The sequence below is a fragment of the Meles meles genome, chromosome 7 (assembly GCF_922984935.1).
Source record: "Meles meles chromosome 7, mMelMel3.1 paternal haplotype, whole genome shotgun sequence".
Taxonomy (NCBI): Eukaryota; Metazoa; Chordata; class Mammalia; order Carnivora; family Mustelidae; genus Meles; species Meles meles.
The window spans coordinates 16,549,242-16,563,276 of record NC_060072.1 but is presented as its reverse complement, the minus strand read 5'-3'; the positions used below and the strand labels follow the sequence as shown (position 1 = coordinate 16,563,276).

General features: G+C 42.2%; 1 non-coding gene across 1 annotated transcript; it reads right to left on the bottom strand.

Annotated features, from left to right (window-relative positions):
* Positions 1-11,621: 11,621 nt before the first annotated feature.
* On the bottom strand, positions 11,622-11,732 carry LOC123947794. Its single transcript, XR_006819830.1, has one exon. It is a non-coding gene; the product is annotated as a U6 spliceosomal RNA (small nuclear RNA).
* Positions 11,733-14,035: the final 2,303 nt, after the last annotated feature.

Here is a 14,035-nt window from a genome sequence, read left to right as displayed (position 1 = left end):
CAAATGAATGGAAAAAGAAGATATGTTCCATATATACAATGGAGTATTATGCCTCCATCAGAAAGGATGAATACCCAACTTTTGTATCAACATGGACGGGACTGGAGGAGATTATGCTGAGTGAAATAAGTCAAGCAGAGAAAGTCAATTATCATATGGTTTTGCTTATTTGTGGAGCATAAGGAATAACACAGAGGACATGGGGAGATGGAAAGGAGAAGGGAGTTGGGGGAAATTGGAAGGGGAGACAAACCATGAGAGACTGCAGACTCTGAGAAACAAACTGAGGATTTTGGAGGGGAGGAGAGTGGGAGGTTGGATGAGCCTGGTCATACGTATTATGGAGGACACGTATTGCATGGAGCACTGGGTGTGGTGCGTAAACCACACTGGAACACTGAAAAGAAATTTAAAAAAATAAGTAAAAATAAAAAAAAGTCTCAGGATGACCTCTGATTGAACTGATTGCCACAACTTAGGACACATGCCCATCTCTGAACCAATGAGTATGTCCAGGAAGGTGTGATGTTTTGACTGGCCAGGTTTGGGTCACATACCCAGTGTTGTAGCCAGGGATGGACACCTACTTCCATGTTCCAGCAGTGCAAAGAGTGAGAATGGATGGGGGAGAGATTCCTCAGAGGAAAGTCAGGAATTTGGCTGCTGAGAGCCCAAAACACTACACAGGAATAGTATTACATGTTGACTGATGTCCTCAGGTTAAAATACTTGTGGGCAATACTTCTCATGGGCTCTCTCTGCAGGACAGCTGTGTTGATAATTGGTGTCTAAAAACATCCAGTCATTCTACCAATAAACACTTATTGAACATTTACTATGATACTGCTCTAAACTAGATATTGGGGATACAGAAATAAAAACTGTCATTGCTGGCAGGGAGAATCTAACATTAATGTCATTTTATTATCAGGGTCCTCAGTCATTACACATCCTGCTGAGAGTGTAGTTGGAGGAAAATCTCTGATGGGAGGCTCTGATGATCTTGAAGGAGAGGATAGTTAAAGCTCTTGGATACAATCTTTTCATGTCCTGTATTTGCATTTGCCTTGTATTTTCAAATTTCTCTCTCACTTAGTACATCTGTATTCTCTCTTGATGATTAAATTAGTAAGTCACCAATAGCCTATTATGAGGTTGTTGTAGAGAAATACTTGAGAGGGTTATTTCTGATCTATGTGATCCACATCATCTGTTTACATGGTGAAGAGTGAGCTGATATGATATTATTTGTGGTGCAACATCATAGCTGATGTTAAGTAGCCACTGACTGCAGGATGAATCACTCCAATGTCACCCACTTTGCAAATTTTTCTCAATCTATTTATCATGCCATCAAAAAATGGATGGTCATAAAAAAAATCCCATGAAAAGGAATTCCAGGTTTGGATGTTTTTGGCATTGGATAGGGGATTGCTTTTGTAAAGGAGGAATTGTAAGTGTAAAACTTAGAACTTACTGCAATAAGAGCGAGAAGTGAATAAAAGGGCCATGTAGTTCTATGACAGGGGACCCCAAGTCAGGCTTGTGGTTGACGAAGGCCTCTTGAAGAAACTGAAGGTAATGTATGAAGAATGAAGGGGTAGGTTGCCAGTGGCTTGGTCAGGTAAGTGTCCAACTCCCCATTTTGGCTCAGGTCATGATCTCAGGGTTGTGTGACCAAGCCCTGCATTGGGGTCTGTGCTAAGCATGGAGTCTGCTTAAGATTTTCTTCCTCGCCCTCTGACTCTCCCCTGACCACCTGTACTCTCTCCCTCTCTCTTAATAAACAAAATGTGCCTGATGCTGTGCTATGTGACTTATGTGAATTTGGTCATTTTATACTTATAGCAGCCCTGTAAACTCTGAATTATTGTTATCATCATTTTTCCAGATGTACAAACAGACCACAGACCACTCCCTCAACCTCTTCCCTTGCCTCACCACACACACACACACACACACACACACACACATTAAGTAAGCAGCTCCAAGTCACACCACAAGAACAGGCCAAACCAGGATTTGAATGCAGGGGTGTTCATTATACAGTCTCTTAACTGCTGTGTACAGAAGTTTCTGGAAAAAAATTGCCAGTGTGGTGGGAGCTCAGGGAATTAGGGGGAAAATGGTATGAGATGTGGCTGGAAAAGCAGTGGAAGGCCTTGTATGCAGAAGTGAGAACTGGGCCACGTGAAGCCTTTGAGAGGTTATAACAAGACCACAATGTGCACCGATTTATGTTTTGAGAAGATTCCTCTAGCTGCTGGCCTGAGAGTAAATTGTAGGATAGGATTTGAAGCAGGGAGACATCTTAGGAGGTTGCTTCCAGGTGAGAGCTAATGGCTCACTGGACAGAGGTGGTAGCAGTAGAAGCAGACATAAATGGGTATACTCAAGAGATAGGGTATAAAATTGCTTGGGTGTGAAGATTGACTATGGGGGGCAGATGGAGGACAGTGTCATTGGTGACATTTAGGGAACTGACTTGTGGACCTGGATTGATATTGGCACTGCCCACTGAGTTGGGGACATAGAAAGAGACTATGCCCTGTGATTAAGTTAAGGTCAATGGAAAACTACAACCCACTCCAGGCAGGACTAGTAATGGCCTAGATCCTTCAAGAATGAAGCTTTGGGTCATCCAAAGGTAAAGAACCACAACCAGCTGAGGTACTTGCTGGAGAACAAAGGGATACAGAATGGATAGTAGAAGGTAGTTATAAATACAAGGACTGTAATCGGTGTGAATGTTTCCTCCTTATTTTATGTCTATATACATACAGTAAATAATATCTCTGGTCTTTTTCCTCTCTTGTTCCCTCATCGTGTAACGTAAGATATACTAACTTCTTATCATAGTACTTAAGTGCTATTAATATACACCATACTAATTTTAGTTTATGGGATGTCAAAAAAAAAAAAAAGAGTAAACGTCAGTTACCTTTTGTTCTGGAGAAGGGGTTAGTGCATTTGTGGCTACCTAGTACACTTGTGTCATGTTAGGCAGAACTATTACCTTATTAATGTCTTTATTTGGAGATTAAGTATGGTTTAAGGAGACGCATATAGGTATAAAGTTGACAAACAGTGGACTTGTGATGGTTAATTTTGTGTGTCAACCTGCCTGGGCTAAGGGATGCCCAGATAGCTGGCAGAGCATTATTTCTAAGCATGTCTGTGAAGGTGTTTCTGAAAAAGATTAGCATTTGATTCAGTAGGTTGAGTAAAGAGAATGTCTTCACCAAGGTGGGTGGGCATCATTCAATTTGTTTGGAGCTTGAATGGAATAAGAATGCAAGGGAAGGGCAAACTCTCTCTCTTCTTGCACTTCTCTATCTTCTCTTGACCTTGGACATTGAAATTCCTGGCTCTCAGGCTTTCAGACCCTGGCACTTATACCGGTCCCCCCCCCTCCCCTTTTAGTTCTTGGGCCTTTGGCCTCAGACTGAATTATACCATCAGCTTTCTTGCTTCTCCAGCTTGCAGACAGCAGATGGTGGGACTTCTTGGCCTCCAGAACCATGGGAGTCAATTCCTATAATCAACCTCCTCATACATATCTCTATACAGTTGACCCTCGAACAACTCAGGGTCAGGAGTGCCAACATCCTATGTAGTAAAAAATCCATGTATAACTTTAATGCTCTAAAACTTAACTTCTAATAGCCTTCTATTGGCTGGAAGCATTACCAATAACATAAACAGTCAATTAACACATATTTTGTACATTATATATATTTTATACTGTACTCTTACAATAAAGTAAGCTAGAGAAAAGCAGATGTTATTTTTTTGAATTTTTAAATTTTTAAATTACATTCAATTTAGTTAACATATATTATATTATTTGTTTCAGGGGTAGGATTGGAAACAACATACAGAAAAATGAAACTAGACAATTTTCTTATACCATACACAAAAATAAACTCAAAATGGATGAAAGACCTTAATGTGAGACAGGAATCCATCAAAATCTTAGAGGAGAAAGCAGGCAGCAACTTCTTTGACCTTGGCCACAACAACTTCTTTCTAGAAACATCACCAAAGGCAAGGGAAGCAAGGGCAAAAATGAACTATTGGGACTTCATCAGAATAAAAAGCTTTTGCACAGCAAAGGAAACAGTCAACAAAACTAAAAGACAACCTATAAAATGGAGAAGTTATTTGCAAATGACTTCTCAGATAAAGGGCTACTATCCAAAATCTACAAAGAAATGATCAAACTCAACACCCATAAAGCAAAAAAAAAAACAGTCAAGAAATAGGCTGAAGACATGAAAATCAGATGTTATTAAGAAAATCATAAGGAAGAGAAGTGCATTTTCAGTACTGTACTGTATTTATATTAAAAAAAATCCACATACAAGTGGACCTGTGTGTTCAAACCCATGTTGTTCAAGGGTCAACTATATATCCTATTGGTTCTATTTCTCTGGAAAGCTCTGGCTCATACAGGTGGATAAGATGTTTGATTACATCAGGGATACGTTGAGTCCTATTTCCTCTGAGACATAAAGTTGGCAGTTAGAGATATTTGTCTGGAGCTCAAGGTGAGGCCAGAGAGCTTAGCCACACATTTGGGCACTATATTAGTTTTTAGAGCTGCTGTAACAAATTACCACAAACTTGGCTGCTCAAACAACAGAAATGTATTCTCTCATAGTTCTGGAGGCCAGAAGTCCAAAGTCATGGTGTTGGCAGAGTTGGTTCCCTCTGGAGGCTCTGAGGAAGAATCTATTGCAAGCCTTTCTTCTAGCTTCTGGTAGCTGTTGACAATCCTTGGCTTCGGGTTGCGTGACTACACTCCGTCTTCACATGGCCCTCCTTCTCTCTGTGTCTTCTCCTTCTCCGTCACTTACACGGTCACCCATCATTGGATTTAGGGTGCAAACTAGATACAGGATGACCTCACCTTGAAATCGTTACCTTGATTATATTTGCAAAGAGTCTATTTCCAAATAAGGTTACATTCATAGATACTGGAAGGGATTGGACATATCTTTTTGGATTACTATTCAGTCTACTACAAGTGCTATCAATTTAGAGATATCATCTGTGCCTTGGAGCTTGCATGTCATCACCTCAAGGGAGAATACACAGGGGGAAGAAAAAAGAGGGCCCAGAGGGAAGCCTTAAAGATCTCCATTATTCAATGGTTGGGTAGAAGTGGATGAACCTACAAAGTAGGATAAAAAGAAGAAGCCAGAGGAGTAGAAGAAACACCAAGAGGTAGAAGTCAGGAGAAGAATGCATTTCAAGGAGGAGGGAGAGAACAATGGTTTCAAATGGTCGCTGAGGAAGTGCTATGTACTTGCTTAAAGTAATATTCATTATTGGTCTTTAATGTTGCTAATCTTTTAAGAGCTAACGTTATACATTTGTTCTATTTTTGTTTTGGTTGAACTTTAATCAGAACATAAAAAGGAATCTTAATTTACAGAAAGTTCAGTCAGACAAACACACATATATGAACAGAGAAATTTTCTGGACTCCCTATTTTTTTTTTTTTTTTTTTTTTTGGTGGAGACAATCCACATAGTTCATCACCTGAAACTCCCCACCTAAGCTTTAATTTTTATGTAGTAAATCTTTTATCCTTTGACTTTGGAATAAACCAAAATACAGCCCTGAGTCTTGCTTGCAGCAACATTTTTGAAACAATTCCCTTCTTTTGGGGCCTTTGTAGCACACTGATATTGTTGGGAAGAAGATACATTAAAAAACATATAGAATAGATCACCCATTTCTAGTAATATCACTGGACTCCAAAGAAGACTTAATATTGTGTTCCTTTGGAGATAGCACACGAGGCAAAAATGCTTTGGCCAAAAATACTCCCCCGTATTTACCAAATGAAATTTCTGGCTAATGGGTAGATTGAAAACAGGGTCTAGCTTTGTGAAGGAACACTATCCCTTTACAGGTATATTGGTGCTTCCTGCTTTTGGCTGAAATGTCTTCCTGGATACAGAAGGACTGGCTAAGGGTGACGTACATGCTACCTACAGCAAACCTGGGGGCTGGGGTCTCCATGGCATGAACGAAGGACATAATTTGTCTGATGGTGTTTGTGTAGGGAGTGACGGGAAGAAAGTGGAGAGAGTTGGATCAAATTATGAGAACTTTGAATGCCCTGCCAAGTTCAGAACCTCCCAGTGGAAACAGTGGGGTCTGTCCCAGAACAGAAAAACCCTTTCTCTACTTCTGTGACTACAATGCATTTTTGATTTTCAGTGCAAATATAGGAATTCAAGGTGTAATTATTTGTGTTCTCTCTGGGCTAATTTGAGAGTTTCTCTGGACTGAGGTCAGATTTTCATAAATTAATGATAGACTAGAATAGAATTCCTGTGCTAGGAGCTGGGAAGAGTGGCTCAGGTAAAGGGAGCTGGGTTGGGGTTCTATGATGCTACAGGCACTGTGGCCCCATGGGCTTGGCATCACACAGCGTGGCCCCCCTCAAATGGGTTACAGTGGTGGAGTCCCTTGGATGCCAATCAGAAGTGACCAGCGAGGTCATGTTCTTCCTGTGTGTATTTTTACGTCCCTACCTCTTTCAGCTCAGAGCAGCTCTGGAGAGATGTGTTCCTTCTGTTTTTATTAAGTTCTTCTGGTTGGAGGAGTGAAAGAGAAGGGGAACAGGGAAGGGGTTGCCGATGAGATGGCCTCCAGGCTGGGATTTATAAGAACATCCTTCCACTGGGTGATGTCTGCATGAGGTAGAGGTATGGTTTCAATTCCTCTCTGGCAAGGCGGGCCAGCCCATGTTGCCAGCGCATAGCTCTCTTTCACGTCTCACACTGATTCGAGAGTTTGTAGACAACTTTGTACTTTGGGTCTCTGCCAGCTGTCCTGGAGAAGCAACTGCCCTTGGCTTCACGTTTTCTAACTCACCCTCCCCACTCCCAACTCAAGTTAGAGAATAACAACTGTTTTCTGAGCAAACACTGCTCCTAAGTAAGCCCAAGCGGGACCTCAGCAACTGTGCATTTGGGACCCATGGAGTCTTTTTCATGTTTTTGTGACTTTCTTTCCTCGGACTGCAGAACAGAGCCCTCAGATTTGTACTGCCTTAGAGACCGTCTGCAAGGACAGGGTCATTGTGCACATAGACATCAGGCGGGGGGTGGGGGAGGGGTGATGACTTTTTGGTTTTTGCTTTGTTTTAAACTACTAACCCTGCTCTAGATTTTTTTGTACATAATTTGCCACCATATTTTCTGATGTATCAATAGAAGGAAAACAACATATTTCTATTTTGTCTCTCTCGTTCTCCAAAATGCTCTTTGTTTATTAAAAATGTAACCAGCTCCTGTAAAATCTTATTTACCTGTCTGGGGACTACCCAAACCATTGGCCCCCTCCTTGCCCTCCTCCTAATCTTTTTTTACGTGAGGACAGTTCCCTGTGTGCTAGCCCAGGTAGGGTATAAAGAAAGGGAAGGTGGCTGCGGATCTCCCCCTGTGTCAGCACATCTAGATCAGCGTCCAGAATCTGTGCAGAATGCAGGTCTGACCCTAGAACCCGTAAGCTTAAAAAAGGGACTGGCATCTTTTTATGTAAAGAGTCAGATCGTACATATCTTAGTCTTTGCAGGCTGCACTGCAACTGTGTTTACAGCATGAAGGGTGCATAGATCCTGTGTCTGTGAGTGGCTGTGGCTGTGTTCCAATAAAAATGTTATTTACTAAAAAGGGTGGAAAGCAGATTTGGTTCAGGGCTGCCGTTTGCCAATCCCTGAGTTAAAACCCTTCAGTGCTGTGCCCGTGCCCTCAGATGGAAACCTACCCTCCTAGTCCACGTGCGAGGGCCATGTGCTTCATTTCCTCTCACATCGAGTGCGCTTTCTGCCTCCTGCACTGCCCTCTAGCCCCATTGGGTTGTTCCTGGCCCTCAGACGTGTCTCACTCCCTCTCACCTCGAGAAATCCGTGCAAGTTGTTCCTTTTACCTTAAACCATCTTCCAACCCCTTCTCTTTTCCTGCACACCCTTACATGCGACTCACTCTCCAGATCTCAGATGATACTTGTCTAGCACGTCTCTCCTAATCCCTGTGCCTAAGTGAGGACTCTTGACAGCAAATGACAGCAATTAAATCTCATTATACTGAGGCATTACAAACAAATGATGTTGTTTGGCTGAAATCAACAAACTCTGGATAGGGCTCAGAGGAAGTGAGCTTAGGCATGACTAAAATCAGAGATGTGATGAGTGACATAGTTTATGTATAACATGCTCATCTCACAGCAGACAGGCCGGGATGTCTCCTAAATCTGGTGGCCTCACTGATTACAGCATAGCTGAGAAACTGAAACAAGGACCTTTGGGCATCAAAAAGGATGGTAACAAGTGCTTTGCATTAAACAAACAAACCACACAAACCCAAAAAACTTTAATTGTATCACAGGAGAACTTTTCAGATACTAAATCAGAGCCTGTTTACTTTTGATTTAGGCACAATAATAACAAGTTTAATTGTCAAGTTTCCCAGGCTATAGCAGATTAGCAACAGCTGATTTATTTATTTTGTTGTTTTACTGGGGTGAAAAGGAACTTCCAGAAGCAGACACATTGACATCAACTTGGAGCAACAATGAAATGACAAGGAAGGTAGAAAAGGAAACTTTCAGAAAGCAGAGGGGGCTGGGGCCATTTAGTGAAAAGAAAGCCTTACATTCTTCAGTAGGTACTGAAGGCGTCAGTGCTTTCTAATAATACCTAAGAACAAAATGTATATGATGTTTATTATATGCCAGACCCTGTTCTAAGTACCTCATGGGAATTATCTAATCTTGCAATAACTCCATCAATGAATGCTACTATCGTTACCATTTTATAGGTCTTATTAGTTATCTATTACTGTGTAGCCAAAATTTCATGGCTTATAATAACAGACATTTATTTTCTCATAGTTTCTGTGGATCAAGTGGCCACTTGTGGCTTAGCTGGTCCTCGGGGTCAGTGTCTCTTGTAAGTGTGTGATCAAGACGTTGGCTAGGGCTGCAGTGACCTCAAGGCTCGACTAGGGAAGAACTCACTTCTGAGCTAGGTCATGTGGCTGTTGGCAGGATTGGGTTCCTTGTGGCTGTCAGAATCAGGGCCCTAGTTCCTTGCCTTGTGGGTCTCTCCATAGGACAGCTCATAATATGGCAACTTGCTTTGTCAGAGTGAGTACATGAGAAAAGTCAGAGACTGAGCAAGATGCGAGTCAAGGGCCTTTGTTACCTAAAGTTGGAGATGACAACCTATTGCTTTTGCTGTATTCTGTTCATTAGAAGCGAGATACGAAGCCTAGCCCACACTCCAGGGGAGGGGATTACAGAAGAGCATGGATACCAGGAGACAGGAACCACTGAAAACCAGGTCAGTAGCTGCCTACCACATAGATGAAGAAACCAAGAGACCGAAAGTCATGGACCTGGCCTAGGGCCACATGGTTAATAAACTAGAGTACCTAGAAATGAGACCCAGGACTTGCGCTTATAAACATCAAGGCACCCTGGGCTATTAGATTTGAATAAGCTCCTGAGTGATTTAAATGTGCGATTGAGACCGAATGACAAGCCTACCTCTTCACAAGCCTCAATGTGTGCACAACTTACCTGAATTCTCTTTAAAATGCTGATTCTGATTTGGTGGGTTTGAGGTGGGACCTGAGATTCGGAATTTCTAACAAGTTCTGAGTGATGCTGATGCTGATCTGTGGGCCATACTTTGAGTTGCAAGGCCCCGAAGGAACAACTCTGGGCTGAAAGTCAGGCAATTGTTTTTCCACTTGTGGTTTTTCCTCAAGCTGGTGGTAAATGGACTAGTCATTTGATCTTTCTGATTTTTAAATATCATATATTCATTTTTTCATGTATTCATTCATTCATTCATTCACATTGAGTGTTCAATAGCCATTCATCCAACAACAGCCAATGCTAATTTTTAAGCCCTTTGTTTTATCCTGGTTATAAAAGTAATAGCAATTCTTATCTTTCAGGTTTGATGGAATGTTACTCCCTATGGAAATCTTCCCCTACTCCCAAAACTGCCTTCAGACATGCTTACACGATATCTTTTGTATTTTCATCACTACACTTACGTTGCATTGTAACTGCTCATGGTCACTGCTACCCCATTAGATGGTTTTATGTGAATTTTAATTTTTTTAAAAGTAGGTTCCATGCCTGAGGTTGGGATTGAACCCATGACCCTAAGATCAAGAGTTGCATGGTCTACCAACTGAGCTACCCAGGCACCCCCAGTTTCATACGAATTTTAAATGTTATTTATTTATTTGTTTGACACACAGAGATCACAAGTGGGTAGAGGGGCAGGCAGAGAGAGAGGAGGAAGCAGTCTCCCTGTTGAACAGAGAGCCTGATGCGGGGCTCGATCCCAGGACTCTGGGATCATGACCAGAGCCGAAGGCAGAGGCTTAACTCACTGAGCCACCCAGGTGCCCCTATATGAACATTAAAAAGACATCCCCTTTTCAAGACTCTGTATGTTCATCTGTAGGAAAACTCAACAAAATATCAGGTCTGGTATGTATGTGATGTTGATGATGGCTTTCAAGTTGTGCACTGTCCCTTGCCTTTGTCCCTCCCTGTCCCCCATGCTAGATGTCAGCACTGGGGCTGGGACAGTGTCTGTTCCATCTTCCTATCCCTCAGGGCCTAGCACAATGTGTAATGTGTGATAAGCATGAAAAAAGTATCTGTTGAACGAACAAAGGTTTATTGTAGAAAATATTGAAAAGGAAAAAATAAAAAATCAAGCACCATCCTATTTCACAGAGATAACCTTTGCCAATGGTTCATTGTACTTCCTTTGGTCTTTTTTCCATTCATAAGTATGTGCATTATCCATATCTATGTTTGCTTTTGTGTATGTAAGTTTTCCTCCCTTTCTTTTGAGTGGTAACAGCCAGCATTTACTGACACTGTGCTAAGTTCTTGGGAGGATCCATTGTTAATAAGGCCCCCTTCTTACTACTAAGCTCCTGGGAACTTAGAGTCTGGGGACAGAGTTGGAGTCATGCTAACAAGGCACAGCTGTCATGAGATTTAGCCTGGCATCTTCCGTATGCAGTGGGGAAAGCAGTAGGTCTGAGAGCTGTCAGGAGGGGTGGGAGAGACCCGAGGACTTGACCCCAGAGTCACCCCTACTGGGACCCTCTGACAGACAACACTGCTCTCCACTTGATAAGAGTAATTTTACTCTGAAAATCCCCCAGAATAAGGCACATTATCCAGAGCTGAAACACACTACTACTTTTAGTGGGGAAGAAATATTTTCATTGCAAGCCCTCAGATTGACCTCCATTCTGCTAAAAAAATAAAAATAAAAATAAAAATAAAAACAAATAAAATAGCACAACCACCAAATCCCATTAAAATGTATGAAATTACTTCATTTGTTAATTTAGCCCGACAAAGCATTGCCCTTCATCAGTTACTCTCTATAATGTGGCCATTTACTTGCTCTCATTAATCCATTATACTGAACATAATTAAAGCTTTGCTCTTGAATTATAGCTATGATACCAATTTTTTAAGCAATTCAGTCTTTAGTGCAAACACATAAAGAAACTCAAACAGAGCAGTAGGGACGAAAGAAATCAACTAAAGCAAAGAATCCTACTACACTCTCAGGAGAGGTGACACGTCATCATTGTGCAAGGGTCGTGCCAATCTTCTCTTTATCGTTCCAATCTTAGTACGTGTGCTGCTGAAGCGAACACTACACTCTCTGGAGAGTTGATATCACCAGGCTTAAGGGACAAGATTGTGTCCTTTATAAATGAGCAGACCACCCAGATTCTGAGGGGGAAAATTCAATGAAATGTGTGCTAACCATATAATGGCCAAAATGGCCCTGTGGTCACTCTGGACTGTGGCACCCAGCTGCCTGTGAGGTGAGCAAAGGGCCAGTGGATCTCGCACTAAGTGTAAAGATCCAAGTAGCTGAAGGAGGGCTACTGAGTAAAACTGGGTTGATGAGGTGAATCTAATATTGCGTCTGTATAATTATATCCACATTGTACCAGAGGCTCCCAAATGTCGTGGAAAATGAGCTAGTCTTTCTCTTTTGTTACCTCCAAACCTGTTCCTCTGTGCATTCTCCATGGCGGTAAATGGCACCGCCTTCCACCCAGTTACTCAACTAAAATCCTAGGTGTCCCCTTTGGGATAGTTAAGTTCATGTGTCAATTTGACGGGGCTGCAGGATACAAACTTGTCTGGCTAAACATTATTTCTGGGTGTTTCTATGAAGGTGTTTTTCCAGAAGTGATCAGCATTTGAGTTGGCCTTGACTTGAGTAAAGTAGATAGCTCTCCCCAACGTGGGTCTTCATGCTGCCCACTGAAGGCCTGAATATTACAAAAAGTGGATGAAGGTTGAGACTGTGCTGTGCCTGGGTACTTGAGTGGAACACTGACCTTCTCCTGCCATCATCACTCCTGGTTCCCAGGCCTTGAGACTCAGACTGGAATCCATATACACCAGCTCTGTGGCTCTCTGGGCTCTCAACCACACCCCTGACTTTCCTGAGCCTCCAGCTTATAGACAGCCTCCAAAATCACATGAGCCAATACCTTCTAATAACTCTCTTTCTATATCTCATTGTATCTATAGGTCCATATCTAACTTGTTGGTTCTGCTTTTCTGGAGAACCTGGATTTGTAGAGTCTTGATTCTTGCCTTTCTCTAATCTCCTGCATCCAGTTTATCAACAGGCTATGATAATTCTGCCTCCAGAATCTATCTTGAATGGACCCACTCCAAGCCACCCTTACCTTTCTGAACATCCTGGAGCAATGCAAAAGTCCCAGTTGGTCTCTTTGCTTCTTCTCTTCTCAAATCTATTCTCCACAATGCAATGTTGTTGATGAAACACAAATTAGATCATACCACTCCTCTTAAGTTGCCATCAAACTTAGAATAAAATCTGAACTCTCACTGTAGCCCCCAAACACCATGTGATCTGGCCATGGCTAACTGTTCTGCCTTCATCTCCCACCACTCTCTGCCTGGCTCATCACATTTGGGTGGCTCTATTAGTTACCTAGTGCTGTGTAACAAGTGACCAAGGGCTCACATAAATGACAGCAATCAACACTGAATGCCTCACATAGTTTCAGTGGGTCAAAACTGAGAAACGGCGCAGCTAGGTGGCTCTGGTTCAGCGTGTTTCATGAGGCTGCCATCATCTGGAGGCTTGATTGGAGGACCTACTTCCAAGGTGGCTCATTCTTTTTTTTTTTTTTTTTTTTAACAGAAGGCCTCAGGTCCTTGTCATGTAGGTCACTCTGTAGAGCTGCTTGAGTGATCCAAGAGAACACAACAGAATCTGCAATACCCTTTATGACCTAGGCTTGGAAGGCACATATCTTAGCTTTGCAGCATTTTTGGTTACATAGTCCAGCCTGATTCAATGCATGGAAGAGATACATAAGGGCATGAGTGTCAGAAGGTGAGACTCACCTGGGGCCATCTTGGGGGCTGGCTATCCCCTAGCACTCTCTCACCCATGAGAATCTTCACACACCATGACACTGTGGTTGCTGGTCACTCTATTCTCCTTCCTCCATGCTTTCCCAAGCCTGACTTTTCCCTCATCATCTACATTGGAGCTTAAGAATCTCTTGGAGAACTCTTCCCCAACAACCATGTTTGGAGGAGATACTCTACGCAACCCCCTCGCAAGTGTTTAGTTCATAGCAAAAATGGTGATCCATAATGGTATTGTTCATGCAGTCATATGTTTGGGGACTTATTATCTCCTTCCTTATCCACTGAATGTAAACTTCAGGAACAGCTGGAGTCTATTGGGACCACAACTCCTAGTGCAGTATCTGGCAAATATGAAGAACTCAGTAAATATCTGCTGAATGAATGATTTTTAAAAGTTAAGGTTAAGGTAGGATGGCTCTTTTTCTTTCCTTGGTTTGACCAAAAGTTTTCTCTTGTGATTAGGAAGGAGTCTGTGGATAGGGTGGGAGCAAAGGAAGGAAACTAGGAGGTCCTGGTTGGAAGCAGATTG